Here is a 17,938-nt window from a genome sequence, read left to right as displayed (position 1 = left end):
GGCCACAGGTTTGATGGTGGAGTTGTGGTTGCGCATGAACAGCTGAATAACCCCAGGGGTGGGTGGCAGCCCTCAAGCCTGTCCTTTGGGTTGGAATTCCCTTTCTTTTCCATGTGTGGTAAGGACAGAAACACAGGCCTGCTTCGGACGAAGAATGTTACCTTTTGTTGAGGGAAGAATTTTTTTTCTGCCAGAGATGTCTGACATGACACTAATTCCTATCATCTCTGATACAAATGTCAGAAATGAAAGCACTAAAAGGCTTCAGAAGTGCTTGTTCTAGAAATCACATTCATTTTAGGACAATCAGAAAAACAGTGGAACTAAATGTATTGTATTCTGATTCACACTATGACCTATCTTGTGCCACCTGTTTAAAATGTGACTAATTCAGTCAAACATATCAATTATGCCCTAGTAAATTCTCATTTCAATCAAATATGGATAATTTACTCAAGTGTAAAAGGACTTCACAGGGAAAGAAATCAATGCAGAGTTAATATGGTCTAGTCCTATCCTAGCATTGTGAGACAGTGCTGAACAGTGCCTGGTGTAGCTTCTAAATCCAGTAAGTGCTAAATCTCTTATTTTTTTCCCCATCAAGAGAAGTAGAATAGTGTAAGAGATGCTAGCATTTAACCCACCTATTCTCCTTCTGTAACTTAGTAATACAGGTAAGCAGGTAATATTCAATCAACCCACCAACAGGTCTATGCAGCATCCCATAGGTATATGCAGCATGTTCGACATTGTAGTGGATAATATGAAAGAAAAGAAGACTCTAAGCCATCAATGTTGCTTGTACTCTAGTTGAGGGGAAATGACCAAAATCCTGTAAAATAACCACGAGCAATATAAAACTGTGTAAAAAGGGCTACAGTGTGGTCCTGGGGTTTAAAAGAGAGGCTGACATCATCCGAGGAAGCTGCAGTTATCAGCCAAGGTTTCTTAATCCGCTCTGTTATAGGCTGCTGCAACAGAATACCTTAGACTGGGTGGCTTAAACAATAGCCCTTTTTTCCCCCCTCACATTTCTGGAAGCTGGAATTCTGAGACCAGGGTACCAGCTTGGTGGGTTCTTGGTGAAGGCCCTCTCCCTGGTTTACAGATGCTGTCTCCTTGTTGCATCCTCACATGGTGCTGAGAGAGATAAGAAAAGCTCTCTCCTGTCTCCTTATAAGGACACTTACAAGGGCTCCACGTTTATGAGTTAATTACCTCTTAAAGATGCCATCTTTAAATACCATCACAATGGGGGTTAGGATTTCAACATGAATTCTGGTGGGGGATACACATTCATTCCATAGCACAAGGCTTCATGCAGTAATGTGGGATTGGGCTGGGCTGGGCTTAGAGGAATGGGTAGGAGTGTGCAAACTGAGAGGCCGGGAGAGGAGGAAGAGTCTTCCAAGACTGGGAATCCTGTGAACTTTTACCTGATGCCAGCTCATGTTCAGCTATGTGGGGGTGGAAGTATGTGGAAACCTCTTTCCCTCTCACAGCATCTCTCTGCTATGACAAAACTTCAGAGGATTATTTTAGAAGTCTCTAGGAGGATTAAAAATGAGGAAAGTTGGAGTGCTGTGTTCCCAACTTCCATTGGACACAAAACTGGGGGTCCCAGTAAAAACCCAAGCCAGTGAGCACAGTGCACCCAGAGGGCACAATGCTGTACCCTCTTAATCAGCATTGTAGAACAGCTAAACAGGGGTGAAGCTGTTGAATTTAAGGAAAGTGTTATCAAACCTAGGAGAATCCCTCCCCCCAACCCTTTCCCCATCTTTGCACTCTGGGAATCCATGTAACTTAAGATAAAACATTTTGCTTTATTTTTCATTTGCCACATGCTTATCTTGACTGTTTACACAGTTATCATTCAATGTAGATACACAATTAATTGCTAAGAGAGAAATTAAATGCATTGCCAATGAATTTATTTTATTTGCTTCATTCCAATAAGAAGAGCCACCATTCTTGAGGGGCTCATGGTTTTTTTCCGTTTTCCTAACCCTTGAGTATACAGGGAGTAATCATACCTACACTGTCTCTGTTTCAAAAGGTGGTGGTAGATCTCAGCAAGGTAAAAATTTGAGATTTGACAATATTCCAAGTGTAAAGGGTTTTGATTTGGAAATAGGTTCTGTGTTGAAAATGGCATAAATGATTATTTTTCTTCTTTATGCTGCAGCACTTTAACTTGTAATTTCTACCCTGGTAACCCCACCTATTTAAATGAGAGCTCAATGTGAGATCTTTTGTTGCCTTTGAAACCACTGGTATAGAATTTTAAATCCTTGGATATTTTTCCTCTGCCTGAGAAAGGAAGATACAGGAAATTTCATTTTTTAGTTTGGATAGCTTTATTTCATTTATATTCATGTAGCCCAAGCATCGAGTGAGTTTTGCTGGTGTATAAATTAGTATTTACAGGTAAAACCTTGCTGAAAATAAAATAGATTAAGTGGAGAATATTTTTCCCACAGCTTTCATCTCTAACAAAAATGAAAAAACCCAGCACCACTCCTTTACTGAATGCCCCATCTGTCGGCTCCTTGCTGCTCTGAGCCAACATTCTCTTGGGATTGTTTGGGGCCAAGGGTCTGCATGTGAAGCAGGGTGGGTTTAGCACATGCTGGGAGAATAGGGATTTTAATTAAGACTTATATTTACCCTTAAATATTTCTGTGAGTTATGGAGAACTAAAATTAAAACCTGTATCTTTGGACTGAAGTTACAGTAAAATTTCAGCCTCTACTGATCAGTGTTATGCATAGTATGTGATAAATTTTTTCAGATATTAAATCACTGATCTAAAATATTGTAGTGGTACAGGATTGATGAATAAATATTATTTTAACACCTTATTTTTAAAAAATGTTATGATGTTTAAATTAATAACATTAATATTTCATTCCAGTAAAGTGGTACAAGTTTAGATTTTGAAGTAAAATATCTGCATGATAAGAATTCCCCCAAAGAATCTATGCCCATCTAGAAAATGGTTCTTATGAAAGAAAAATAGACAGTTTTGCATTGTACTTTGTTTTAAACAACCTAGAATGAAGTTCAGTAGTAGAGTTCCATGGTTTTCAAATAAAATGGATAATACCCTATGATTCATGGATATTGGACATTTTAAAGATGTTTTAGGAAGCTTGGCACTAAATAATTTTTTTTTAAGTGATTATTTTTCCTAATTCTCCAAATGCCTGGCATCATGAAACCTTAGAATTGGAAGAGATTTTTGAGGTTTTCTTATATAGCCTCTCATCCAAACCAAAGTCTATTCAAGTAAGACCCTTGATAGGTGGTGATTCAATGCTGTCTTTGTTCTTCAATTTGAGTTAAACATCTCTCTGCTCAATTCTCCTGTCTTGTGCATCTCTTTTTCATGAGACAGTCCTTCAGGTGTTTGAAGACCCCGTTCTTCCTGAGCCTTCAGTTCTCCAGGCTAAACATCACCTGCTCCCTGTAACAGCAACAGTGCAAGAGGTAATGTTTATTGACAGCTTCCCATATGCCAGGCACTATGCTAAACATGTAACACGCCTGATCTTATTGGATCCTTACCACAATTCTGTCAGATAGGTATGGTTTTCAGATGAGGAACTGAGGCTTATCTAAGGTTACATGGAAAGTAAGTGGCCATGTGATATTCAAACCTATGTGTCTGATGGACTCAAAAGTCCATGCTTTCAACCATTGCTTTTTACTGCCTTTTAGATGGTATATTTTCAAATTATTTCTGTATGGTTTCCTTTCTCTAAACACAGTCCTGCTGTTAGTTTTACCCCGTTCTAAGTTAAAATAATTTTTCCTTGCCATTCTAAAAGACTGCCTTTGAGCAGGAAAATTAAGCCTTTTAATGCAGAGGACTTCAGCTCTGTAAGCCTCATACTCTCAGTATATCGCTGGCTGGAATGGCAGATGGGCTGGCCAGCACACCCATGGTGGGCAGTGGCCTCAGTACAAGGATGGAGTCTGACTGCCCGTGACCCCGTGTATCTTCCCTGCTGCTGGAATGATCACATGGCTTCCAGAAACGTGTTCCTTATAGCAGCACTGATGGGAGCTTCCTATTGTTCCAGATGTTTTCTGAGGAGGATACTGGATAAGAGTTTGTATTATTACAGATGGTCAGAGCAGTTTATGTATCAGGAAGTTTTCCATGGAAGGAAGAATATATCCAAAATTCTATTTTGAAGCCGATGGCAGGATGTGGTGAACTTATTTGGATGTTAGGAAGACACTGTAAACACCAAAATAAATACTTGTGGTTTGCACTTACTCCTTTCCCAAACTAAAATAGGACCTGTGACAGCATTTCCTGAACACATGGGATCAAGCTCTAGATCAAATGATGGGTTGATAAAATGAACATATTTGTATTAAGCTTTTCATTTACTTCTCGTTTCCATGTCTAGAATCTGGAGTCTAGAATGGTTGGATGTATTAGGACCAGGGTGTGTATATTATTAATGTCTGAAAAACAAACTACTCATTTTCACCTCTGTGGGGAGAGACTGGAGTTCTAACCGTGTCTCCTGTACCTTGGCAGAGGAAGAGTATTGGGTTCTTTCAGCCACTTTTTTGGGGGTAGACTTGGTTGGCAGCCCGACCTGTCCATCCCTGTCCCAGCCTCAGAGCCTCCCAGTGGCGCTGCTGAGCTTTCTCCCATCACTAGAGTCCGCCTCCTTCCTCTGTTAACCCTTGCAATTCCTTTCCGAGGCTCCTTTAACCTAAACTTAATGTATTTGACTCTACCTTTACTTCAAAAACACTTTTGATCTTTTTTAGAGTTCCTCTAAGTTTTCCTATTAGATAAAAACAGCTTTTTATACCTTTTGTTTCCATGGTAATGAATTCCAGGACTGCTTTAGAAAACCACTAGCGTTGTGTGCCAGTGGAAAGTTGCAGCATTATGTACTAATACAATAAACATCAGCCCACCCGTAGGAGGCATGCAAGCCAATAGAAACACTGTAGCACCACGGTCATGAAATGATGTGAGCATATTATTTTTTACTGCAAAAAGCAGAATTTGGAACATGAGCCCTGCATTGCAGGCAAATGGTTTGAGAGCTCTAGCATGAATTCTAGTGTTCACTAATCAGCTCAAGGCAGAAAGAGCCAAATTAACTTGAGGCATTAATTTTCAAATTTAACATTATATTGAAACCATGGAACCCCATTTCCAATTTTTTTGCAACCTTCCTGAGTTTTTACAAGTGCCAGTTCTGCTCTTAGAAGTCCTAGGTGGGAGGAGAGACTTCCTTGGGCAATTTACTTTTTGGTGTAAGGAAGATTGTTTCCAAAAAATTCAGGGAAATCTTCCTGGTTTTGTCTGCAAATATACCTCTTAAGAATCTCAGGTACAGATCAGAACTCAACAGAAAAATCTATTAGAGTTGGCTAAAGACAGGGCAAACATAAAAAGTAGATTTCCTGGGAAAAAATCGAAATATTTTTATAAAAGGCTATAGGTTTCTGAATATGTGGAAGGAGAAGGAATAATTGGAATTTGTTTTTTGTCAACCCTGACTCTGCCCTCTACAGCCTTCTCTTTGTTATATCATGGGTTGGGGGAGTGAGAAGCAAGAGAAAAGGCAGAAAGAACATGAGAGGTTGGAAAGAAAGATTAGAGGTGTGTGGTAAGTTGATTGTGCTAATTTGAAAAGAGACAATGAATCAAAGCTCCTTTTTCCCTATTGTAGATTTTAATATTTAAAGTTACCAGTGCCATTACTGATTATATTAAGATGCTTTTATGTTAATCTGATTAAAATTACATTTGAAATAATGAATGACATGTAATGTACAAATACCCTTATATTTGGAATAATGAATGATGTGTACAAATACCTTCCCAGATATATATATATTTTTAAAGCGTAAACATTATCAACAAGTGTAATGAAAGTTTTTAGAAGCATTATTCTAGGAGATACAAAGTTAAGGGTCTAGAAACACAGAGCAGCACATGGTTTACTATAAGACTGTGGGGCTATCTTCTTGCCTGGAAGGATTCAGGACTCCTGTCCCTAATAAAATTAAAGGGAGGTTCTCTGGAATTTAGTGTCTGTTTTGTCTTAGTATTTCTAAGTCAGAAAATGCCTATTATAAAATATCTATATAACATATAGTATATATATTATAAATATATAATCTATTATAAAATAGATATTATATCTATCTGTAGGTAGAGTTTACCAATGCTGACTGATTTGTACCCAGCTCATTTAAGCGTTTGGGGCGCGGCTCCAAATTGTTGCATTTCTTTCTTCCCCCTGACCTAGCTGCATCAGATCATTCTCAAAGACACCTTAGTTCCAATTTTTTTTTTTTTTCCAGCAGATAGGTTGCACACAAAGCATAGCTTTTGGCTTTTTGTAAACAGAATGCAAATGTACTGTTCTCCCCCAGGGGGGAACCTCCACCTGCTGAAGGTGAGCTGAGACCCTGAGCCTTGACAAGGAGCCCCTTTGGGTGTGCTGGCAGGTCAGCCTGCGGGCTTTGAGAAGAGCCTTCCATGAGCACCAGGGCACACATTCACCAATGCAAGGCAAAGCTCTGTGGAAAAGCCTGGTGGGTTCATCCCTGTCCCACCCTAGATGTACCCCCAGAACAGCAGAAATGACTATGCTCCCCGCCTTGTGAAAAGAGTCTAGTTTTAAAGTGACCCTGGCAGAAGGAGGGGCAGATGCCTCCATTCCTCCTCTTCAGTTTCTCCTTGGACCTTTTCCTGCTGTTCTGTGAGTTCTTTGAGCATTTTATAGAATCCAATTTTGATTTATCTATATTGCTTTAGAGTGTATCTTTTGACATGGCTTTTTAACCATGTAGATATACATGATTTATCATTGCCTACTATTATTGTCATTTTATTAGATCCAGTGAAGTATAGAAACCTAGACATGGGCCAGGCACAGGGGCTCACACCTGCAATCCCAGCACTTTAGGAGGCCAAGGCGGGCAGATTGCTTGAGTTCAGGAATTCAGACCAGCCTAGGCAACATGGCAAGACCTTGTTGCTACAAAAAAGTAAAAGAAAAAGAAAATTACTTCCGTTTACCCTTCCAATTATATGATTGTCTTAGATATTTCTTTTGCATACCTTGAGAACCGCATTAGACAGTGTTATGATTTTTTTAATCATCAACTGAATCTAGAAAACTCAAGAGGAGAAGCAAACTCGATTGTATTTATCTATATTTTTGCCATTTTTTTTCTTCCTTCCTGATGTTCCAAGACATTCCTTCTTTTATCTTTTCCTTTTTGTTTAGAGAACTTCCTTTAGTCATTATTTTAGGGCAGGTCTGCTAGTGACAAATCCTTTTAGTTTTTCTTCATCTGAGAATGTCATCCCTGAAGACTATTTTCTGTGGATATAGAATTTTGGATTGATAGTTCTTTCAGCACTTAAAAAATGTTGCACTGCTTCCTACTGGCCTCCTTGGTTTCTTTTGTGAAATCCTGTCATTTAGATTGTTCTTCCCCTATGGCTTCATGCATCATTTCTCTCTGGCTACTGTCAAGGCTTTTTCCTTTGTCTTTTTGTGGGACTGTGATGCATCTTGGTGTGGACTTCTTTGGGTTTATCCCATTTGGTGCTCAGATTCTTGATTCTGTCTTTTGCCAACTTTGGAAAGTTTTTAGCCATTATTTCTTCAAATGCTTTTCTAGCCCCACCCTCTTTTTCTCTCCTTCTGGAAGTCAGACGACCTACCCTTAACATCTTTTTTTTGTAGTTCAACACGTCTCTGAGGCTTAGTTCCTTTTTTTCCCCAGTCTAATTTATTTTGATTGTTTATGGGTAATTTTTTTATCTGTAAGTTCACGATTTTTTTGGCCTCTGTTCTCTTTATTCTGCTGTTGAACCCATCCATTGAGGTTTTTTTTTTTTTTGCATTTCATTTATAATATATTTCAGTTCCAAAGTTTCTACTTGGTTCTTCTATCTTCTGTTTCTTTGCTGATACTTCTCATTACTTTGATAGTTCTTTGTAGTTTTTTGTTTCAAGAACATTTGTAGTTGCTCTTTGAAACCCATATCCATCTGGCTGCCAGGAGGAGGGGTCCTGTTACGGTTCTCCATGTGACCTCCACTCCCACTGTTGGAATGGCTTCATTACTGCCGAGTGGTGGCGGGTAAGACCTGATTCTCCACCAGCCTCTTCTGACACCTCTGCAGCCACGTTGCCACCTAGCAGAAATGAAAGGCCAGCCTCCACACTCAGCCTCTCAGAAACTATCCTGGTGGAGGTGTTGGGGCTCCTCACTACTGTCTAGGTTCCCCACTAGGTCTTTGCTTGTATGGGTGGGTCCACAGTTTTTTTTGTGTGTGTGCGTGTGTGTGTGTGCGTGCGTGTGTGTGCGCGCGTGCATGTATGTGCGTGTGTGTATGTGCGTGCGTGCGTGTGTGTGGTGTGTTTCAAGTAGAGTGGTTATTATCTAAAAGTTTTCATTTTTTCTTCAATCTAAAAGAAGCTAGGCTGCCCCTTTCCTGGTTCTTTGGACAAAGAGAGGAGCTTTTTTTGCTTATTTGTTTTTGGTCTATGTGTATTGGTGTTTCCAGGTTGCTGGCTTTTCAAGTATAGATGAGGAAATACATGAGGGAAAAAGAAAATTCAGGAACTCGTTGCCATGTCATTCCCTGGGTCCTGAGGTCCTTAACCCGCTTGGCAGCTCCCCACCTTTCGGTGTCTTATGCTTGTTTTAGATCTAATGCTCAGTTTTTAGCTAGACTTATGGGAGAAACAGGGAAGAGAACATTTACTCTGCCTTCCTGTCAAAGTCCCTCTTGAACCTTATGTTTGTCTACACCAGATGCTCTTCTTGTTTCACTCTCAAGGTCAGAGAACAGGGTGTACTTTTGAGAACATCCAGTAATTCTTGTACGAAGCTTAGCTTGGAACAGGAACTGCTGCAGGGTAGAACCAGTCTCAAGCACTGGAGAACAGGAGGTAGAGGTGGTGAAGTGGCCCAGTCACTTGCTTTGTGGGTAGACAGACCTGGGTTCAAATCCTGTTTCTACCATGTATTTGCTACTTAACCTTGACTAAGTTATTTAACTTCTCTGACCAATATTGTCCCCACCTGTTGCGAGGATTAGAAGGGACATATTTCTGGTGCCTGGAACATATCGGGCACTATACATGAATAGCCATTATTGTTACAAAGCAGGTTATAAGTTCTCCAGATATTTTGTCAATAATCTGATCTCTGCTGTGAAAGAAACCAGTGCAAACTCATTTTCTAGGATGCTGTTTTATGTGAACAAGTCATAGTTAAATAATTCCTCCAGAGTGACAAACCTTTTTAATTTTGTATCCAGATAAGAACATCAGTTAGAACATGTAGCAAGAACAGTGATTCCTCTGAGAAAGTAGGGTAGAGTATTTTCAAAAGCAATGGGTGGCTTGTTGGTGATTTGTGTTTTGAGACAGGGTCTTACCCTGTCACCCAGGCTGAAGTGCAGTAACATGATCTCAGCTCGCTGCAGTCTCCGCCTCCCGGGTCCAAGGGATTCTCATGCCTCAGCCTCCTGAATAGTTGGGACCATAGGTATGTGCCAGCACGCCCAGCTGCTTTTTGTATATTTTTTGCAAAGATGGGATTTTGCCGTGTTGGCCAGGCTGGTCTCAAACTCCTGGCCTCCTGCCTTGGCCTCCCAAAGTGCTGGGATTACTGGCATGAGCCACTGCATGTTGGTGATGTTAATGCTGTAATGAAAACCCTCATTCTCTGTTTAAGAGATTTCACCATGTAAGAAGCATATTAAGGGACGCTGTGGGGGCATTTCTCTGCTTCCTAAGGAGCACCGAAGACTAAATATTTTAGGGAGTGTTATGCTGCTGATAACCTCAGCTTGATGATTCACTAACTTCAGTTTCTTTCACCTCCTAACTACAAGTCAGGTGAGAGCTGAGAGGGCAGGAGGGAGGGACTTGGTGCTTCTCTCAGGAGGAAGAGTGGACTTCTAGGCTGGAAGGGACAAGGGGGATATTCCTGACTGAGGGACTGGATTGAATGTTGATGGACTCCGGATAAAGATTGTCATGGAGGCCATTTGAGCACTGTGGGGCCTGGACCAGTATACTTGCTTGGAATGCTCAGAGAGAACCCCAGTGTCAGGTTAGATTCCCTAGAAGCAGAGCTGAATATAAGAGAATCTTAGCAAAATGAGTTATTAATGAGCATTCTCAGGAGAAAGGATGCACTTTCAGGTGAGGTCCATCCTGAGCCTGATCCTGTGGATGCTCTGAAGCATCAATCATAGCAGGGTATGTTCTTCCTTGAGGCAGGAAAGTAGGAATTTTGTATCTTTGCATCAACCAGTCTTGAGCTACGGACAACCTGGTCCTAAGTGATAATTCCCAGGCATACTTGGGCAAGGTGGCTGTATCACCCAAGAGTGGTTCTCTCGAGAAGATTAGAGGTGTGAGGTTAGCAGTAGCACTGGTGACAGGTGGAAAAGGAATACTGGGCAGGGCTCAATGGGGTCTACAGCCCCAGGCTTCATCAGTGGTACCATGTGAAAACCACTGGCCTGGGTAACAGGAGGCTTGGCTTGTACTCCTTAATTTTCTTTATGACCTTGAGCAAGTCATTCAGCCTCTCTGCCTTACATGTAAATGACAAGATTGGCATAGGTAGACTTTTAAGGCCTGTTTGACTCAGGTGAGTTGATTGAGAACACTTGATTTAGTAAGACCAGGGCTTCCTGGCCTATGGTTGGACAGTAGGAACCTTCAAGAAGAGCAAAAGAGAGAAGTATGAAGTTACTGCTGCATGGCTAGTGGCCCAGGCATGTTCCTTTGGGGACTTGGAAGTGAAGAGGCTTCCTTACCTTGGGGGCTAGGGACCAGAATTATACCTGCATGGGCCAAGGGTGGAAGGGCTGCATGGCTTGGTGACCAAGGGGACAAGAAGGAAGACCATGTGAAGGACTGAGCCTAGAAAGCAGATTCTGGGAGGAGCCAAGCTTGCCTAAGTGGTTACAATGGCATTTACTCTGGTAAGAAGTTTGACTAAATATGTTCGGCAGCTGGGCACAGTGGCTGACACCTGTAATCCCAGCTACTTGTGAGGCCAAGATAGGGGGAGTACTTGAGCCCAGGAGTTTGAGACCAGCCTGGGCAACATATTGAGACATTGTTTCTACAATTTTTTTTTTTTTAATTAGCTGGACATGGTGGCATGCACCTATAGTCCCAGCTACTTGGGAGACTGAGATGGGAGGATCATTTGGGCCTGGGAGGTAGAGGCTATAGTGACCCATGATTGCGCCACTGCACTCCAGCTTGGGCAACAGAGTAAGACCCTGTCTCAAAATAAATAAATAAAACATTAAAAGAATGTGTTCAGCGTCTGAACTTCAGCTTTTTGTATTCTGTCAACATTTTTTCTTGATTTTCATTCCATTGTTCATTAGATGGAAGGCTTATTAAAGATCCTTTTTTTTGTAATTTGGTAATATTATTAGTAATATTTTAAGATAATTCCTTGACTTGTTAGTTCTTTTACTGCAGCTTTTGCCCTGGTCAGTGGAGGAGGCATATGATTTTGTATTTTCATATATGTCCATGTGCTGGAACTGGACAGCTCTGGGGACTAGTGAGAGAAGATAAAGTTAGGAAGACCTTAGCAATGTCAGTCCTGGAGCTGTCCGAAGTTAGTGGAGCTCCTCCCTCTACTGCAGACAGTTTCCTTCTCTAGGATAGGGTTTCTGATGAGAATATTTCATTGTTCTCTAACACAAGTAGTCAGTGTTTTGCTCAGTTTCTCTTGCTGAAATAGTGGTATAGATTCAGTAGGTTGGGGTGGTAGGAAGGTTCCAGTTTGGTGCAGCAAAAGGAAAGTCTTACCAAGGAGTGAGGTGCTTGTTTGCTGGCTCCTGCCAAGTTCAGGTATTGCTGAGTGGGTGGATCTTTTAAGAGGAGGAGTCTGTTTTCTCCCAGGTCAGCAGATCTGTGGTGGTCTGCTGGGGCTTGTGCCCCTCAGATGCCTTGTCTCCCCTGGATGGAGCTTTTGGGATGGGTATAGTGGTTCATGGGTGCATTGATGAATTTGCATAAGGCTAGTGTGGCAATGGACTCTCAAAATATCTGTGGTCATAAATAGGAACTTACTTAAAATTTTAGGCCTGGGCAGGAACATCACTTGAGGCCAGGAGTTTGAGAACAGTCTGGGCAACATTGTGAGACCCCCACCTCTACAAAAAAATAAATAATTAGCTGGGTTTGGTGGTGCATTCCTGTAGTCCAGTTGATCAGGAGGTTGAGGTGGGAGGACCACTGGAACAGGATTTCGAGGCTACAGTGAGCTAGGATCATGCCACTGTACTCCAGCCTGGGTGACAGAGTGAGACCCTGTCTCAAAAATAAAAGAATGAAATATTATGCATTACTCTAAAACTAGTTTTATTTACAACGAAAAATTAATTTTAAGTACCTCCTTAGAAGATTTAGTAAAAATGTGACTTATGACTTATGGAATAATTTCTGTCATGAAAGACAAAAGTTCCTTACTATATTTCTATCTTGGGGTAACTATTTCTGTATTTTAGTCTTGAGGTAACAGCTGACATTTTCAGGATGTGGCTTCCTTCCTTGGCTGAGATGTCACCTGGACAGATACAGATATCACCATTTTCTACTAATGATGATTGATGTTAGTAAAAAAAAGTTCTTCTATGTCAAGAGGGCACTTGGAAAGCAGGCCATAAAGAGCAGTTCTCACCATTGGAAAGCATTTGTTATCACTCATGCTTTGATGTGGCAAACACATTGCAGTTCTTGGCATAATGAGAGGTAGGTTTCAGGAGTTACTGCTGCAGCCAACTCTTACCTGCCAAACTATAAAGACAAACTATTTTGAGGATTAAAGGATGGGATCCCTTTGTGCTTTGTGGAAGCAGAGCTGAAAGGTTCATAATGACAGACAGAACCATTAGGAGGCATGAAAGAAAAAGAAGCAGCAAGGCTGAAAGTGTTGTGTGCTAGAAAGGAGTTGATGCCCTTTGAACATTCAAGTTCAAATGCGCCATACTTTATCTCCAAAGACAACACTACTGACCCACTGTCAGTAGACCATGGGCTGTGGGTTGCTTTCCAGCAGAGAGGATGGATTTTCTTCAGTTCTGTCTACTCATGCTTGACAGAGATTTCCTTTGGGACAAGTACCAGGCCCCAAGGAGCCCAAGCCTGGAGAAAGGGAGGCTGGATCATCATGGCTGACACTCACTATGCACCAGGTTCCCTTCTCAGCATTTTATTGGAGTCACCTCAGTTGTCCTTCACAACCAAGCACTCTATGAAGTAGCAATGCTTATCCTCACCTTACATTGAGGAAACTGAGGCTGAAGGAGGCAAAATAACTTGCCCAAGGCCACACAGCTAGTAAATGGTGCAGCTGGGATTTGAACTCATCAAGTCCGACGCTAGAGCTGAGTGAGGCTCTTAAGCATTGTACCCTGCTGTAGTGTAGTTAGCAGTTGGAAACATGGATGCTGGAGTCCAAAGAACATGGACTCAAATCCTCATTCCCCAGCTGGTTGCTATGTGAACCTGGGCAAGTGATCCAACACTGTTGGGGCAAGAAAGGAAGTCAGAAGCCTGCGACAAATCATGACACATAAGCACTCAATGCATGCTGGCCACTGTTAGTGTTTTTGTTATTGTTTTGTTTTTATCCTGGAACAGAGCGAAGCTAAGAGGTAGTGGTTCTCTCCTTGAGGGTGATCAAGAAAGAATTAACTGGGCATTACCAATGTTCACAATGTGGATTTCTGGGCCCCACTCATGAGAGATGCTAATTCAGTGGCTCTAGGGGGTTGTATGGTAAATGGTTGGACTCAGTCACCTGCATTCTAAAGAAGGGCTTTCAGTGATGTGGAGCGGTGGACTTCAGACTGGCCAGAGGCGGCATGTGCAAGGCTTTGGAATTTACCAAAATTCAGAGCTTAATTTTATAATTGATTTGTTTAGCTATAACTGAGTGACAGAGTGGAACACTGATATTCTGTAGACTATCTCTTAATCATTAAAAAACAAAAACCAGCACAAAAGAAATCACCAAAAGGAGTCAATACATTTTACAGTTCCAGTACTGGCCAATTCAGAATGTGTGCTGGAGCAAACACAGGAGTATCTAATAGACCTGCAGAGATGGAAGGGATATGAGAGACCTACGAGCCACATCCTGGTTTTATAGCTGCTGAAGGTGGGGGCCCCCAGGGGTAGAACGACTCTCTTAGAAACCATATGATTAGTTGATGGGAAAGTCTGAAACAGGACTTTGATATTTGGCCACCTGGCCATCTCTGGACAAGGGGCTAAAACTGGAACCCATTGGGAAGTTCTGCATTCCCTGAATTCAGGGTGATAGCATGAAGTAAGGAGGAATCTCACACCTGCTTTTTGCTGCGTGTGCTTATTCCTGTCTGGATGCTTTTCTCCACCACGCCTGCCAGTAACCTCCAGCTTTTCTTTAGGGTCTTTGGTAAGCTGCCTTTTCAGGGACAGTTTCCCTGCCTGTGTCCTACACTTGCTCCCAACAGAGTTCATTATGCCCCCTTTGGTCACTCCTGAACCTAATGGCATTTTTTGCACTTAGTTGATGTTTTTTGCTACTGTCACCTTTCCTCTGATGCACTTAGGTGGTACAAGTAGAGCCACCCTCCTATTTTGCATGCTTGCAGACATCACTGACCATTTATCCATTTTTGTATTCATCCATATGTATACCACAGAGCACCCACTACATATGCCAGGTACATTTAGAGAATATAGAGAAAAGTAAAGAATAAATGAGAAAATATACAAATAACTCGATAATTTAAGATACTTATGGACTATGAGGAAAATTTAAAAAGGGTGATGTGACAGATAAATGATATGGTGGGAGAGATCCTTTTTACTGGGTCTTTAGGGAAGGGCCCTCTCAAAGTGTGTCTCATTTAAGCTGAGACTCATGATGAGAAGTGGGACCCATGTAAAGAACTAAGAATATTCTAGGTGGGAGGAAGAATATGTGCAAAAGAGCTAAAGTGAGAATGAACTAGGCACCTTTGAAGAGCAGAAGGAAGCTAGTATGGATAGAATGGAGTGAACAAGAGGAAGACTGGGAGACGGGCAGGGCCACATCTAGGAGGACCTCCTTGTAGGCCACAGAGTTTGGATTACAACCTGGGAGTAATGGGAAGCTATTAGAGGTGCTTCAACAGGGAAATGGCATAGTGGGGTTTGTATTTTAACAGATCACTCACTAGTCTGGACTTGTCCTCAGCTTCTTTTTTTTTTGGGGGGGGGATGGAGTCTCACTCTGTTGCCCAGGCTGGAGTGCAGTGGTGTGATCTTGGCTCACTGCAACCTCCGCCTCCTGGGTTCAAGAAATTCTCCTGCCTCAGCCTCCTGAGTAGCTGGGATTACAGGTGCATGCCACCATGCCCGGCTATTTTTTTGTATTTTTCGTAGAGACGGGGTTTCACTGTGCTGGCTGGAATGGTCTGAATCTCCTGACCTCGTGATCTGCCTGCCTCCGCCTCCCAAAGTGCTGAGACTACAGGCATGAGCCACCACGCCTGGCCTCAGATTCTTAATACAATGCTCCAGGCAATGTCTACTTATTGATCAATTTGCACTTAAGGCAAGAAAATTTTTAGGCATTCTAGCTAAACTCTTTGAGGGCCAAGTTCATGTTTTAATCATTTTTGTTTGCCTAGCACTTTGTACCTTGCAAAGAGCAGATTCTTGGTGAATATTTATTGTATGAATGAATGGTTTCTGCATTATTTGATCCTTTGGCATAACAAAGTGTCAAGGCTCTCTCTGCTGGGTGACTTTTTAGCAAGTCCACTGAATGGTAGGTGGTAGCATATTGTGAAAATGGATTGGTTGACACCTCACCTCACCTCTGCTCACGTTAAACATTTTTTTTAGTTCTAGAAAATTCAGTTGTAATTAAGCTGGAAAGTAACAGAGTAGGACCTCTCCAAAGCCCCTGAAATGACTGCCTCGCTAGCTTTTAAGCATCAGATAGAGAAGGCCTGTTGAACTTTTGCTTCTAGTATTATGAAGAATAGATATTTGGAGAAACTCTCCCAATTACAGACACTGAGAAATGCTGAATGTAATATAAAAAACAACCTTTTAAATATGTAGCTAAGCTCATAAAAATTGAATGTAAATCTCTACAGAGGCAAAAATGGAGAGCGGACACCAGGGTGGTAAGTGAGGATCTAAGATATGGGCTGCCTTGGGAATGTGTGCAGATAACAGAAACTGAAAGCTTTGGTTTTAATTACCGTACAACAGGGATGAGTAGGGGTGCACCGTGGAATGGGAGATGAGGACTTGGGTGCTACAAGGTCAACGGAACTGATTAAGAGTCTGCAAAAGCCAGGAATCTTAAAGATCTACACCCTCAGTGAAAAGATGGACTAGAAAAATCCATTTGGCAAAGAAAAACTGCTATGAGAAATTGTTCTGGCCTTGGCTGGGGATGGGGAAATGTCTCTCCTGAGATTTCTGTACTCATGAAGGTTTAGGGCTTAAACTCACATTATCCACATATGCCGTCCAGGAAACCTCAAGCAAAAGAATTGTTAAGATAATTCCAGTTTGAGAGAGACTCAGGATTCCAGCAGAATCGGAAGAGAATCAGCTTTGTAGGAATGTTCCCACAGCTGGGGCTGTTTAGAGTTCTCACAGATTAAAATCAACCACATATGACTTCACAATGAAAAGTTCCCAGTTACACAGAGTAAACAAGCCATCAGTGGAAACAACAAACAGTAGAATTAGACTTCCCAAGAACTTGAATTTAAGAATTATCAGTCAGAATATAAATGAAATGTCCTAAAATGTTTCTAGAAATAAAAGATGGATTTGAAAACATGAGCAAAAAGCTATTAAAAATGTCTAGGCAGAATTTGAAAAGGAAACAAAATGAAATTTTTGAAATAAAATTATATTCAAAACTGGCAACTCAAAAAGGAAAAAAAAGGTTTTAACATCTGATATGGTTTGACTCTGTGTCCCTGCCCAAATCTCATCTCGAATTGTAATCCCCCACCTGTCAGGGGAGGGACCTGGTAGGAGGTAATTGGATCATGGGGGCAGATTTTCCCCATGCTGTTCTGTGATAGTGAGATCTCATGAGATCTGATGTTTAAAAGTACGGCACTTCCCTCATCACTCTCCTTCTCCTGCCGCCAGGTAAGATGTGTCTTGCTTCTCTTTCACCTTCTGCCATGATTGTAAGTTTCCTCAGGCCTCCCCAGCCACTTGGAACTGTGAGTCAATTAAACCTCTTTTCTTTATAAATTACCCTCTCTCAGGTAGTTCTTTATAGCAGTGTGAAAACAGACTAATACAACATCCAAATATTTTTCCGAAAATCACTGATTAGAGTTTGAGTTTATTATACTGTTAAATTATATGCAAAGTTTAAAAATCATAAGGATATACCATGATGAATTTCCATAAATTAATGTACTATGTAACCAGTATTCAGATCAAGGAACAGAACATTACCAGCATCTCATAAACCCCCTTTCTGTTCCCTGTGTGTAATCTTTTACTCCAAGGTCAACCAGTATCCAAAAATAGGGGTGTGACTATTATGCAAGTATCCTGAATTCTTATACCATTTTAATTTTGCCTATTAAAAACATTTTATTCATGGATTTATATACTATATAATCTTTTGTATATGACCTTTGTCTTTCAACATATGAAAAAGGATAAAAGAACTTCATATTTTTCCATATAGTTATACTTTTCTTGTTTAATTTAGTATTCTATTGTATGAATATGCCACATTCTACAGCTGTTGGGCATTTGGGTAATTTTCAGTTTTGGGCTATCGTTTATTCCTGTAGGGTTTATTCCTGGGAGTAGAATTGCTGGTGACAGAGTATGCCTGTATTCAGCAT

At 41.2% G+C, this 17,938-nt stretch overlaps 1 protein-coding gene and 1 long non-coding RNA gene across 3 annotated transcripts in view; one reads left to right on the top strand and one right to left on the bottom strand.

Annotated features, from left to right (window-relative positions):
• Nucleotides 1–17,938, top strand: part of GRM8 (glutamate metabotropic receptor 8) — a 938,300-nt gene that overhangs the window by 123,168 nt on the left and 797,194 nt on the right. The window lies entirely within an intron of this gene.
• On the bottom strand, nucleotides 1,918–16,689 carry LOC129040966 (uncharacterized). The gene is made up of 3 exons (XR_008503751.1): nucleotides 16,563–16,689; nucleotides 12,132–12,371; nucleotides 1,918–3,469 (listed from the first exon to the last, which is right to left on the bottom strand). It is a non-coding gene; the product is annotated as an uncharacterized LOC129040966 (long non-coding RNA).

Source organism: Pongo pygmaeus, chromosome 6, assembly GCF_028885625.2.
Source record: "Pongo pygmaeus isolate AG05252 chromosome 6, NHGRI_mPonPyg2-v2.0_pri, whole genome shotgun sequence".
NCBI classification, from domain to species: domain Eukaryota; kingdom Metazoa; phylum Chordata; class Mammalia; order Primates; family Hominidae; genus Pongo; species Pongo pygmaeus.
The sequence above is the reverse complement of the archived record's forward strand: the minus strand, read 5'-3'. Positions and strand labels throughout refer to the sequence as shown.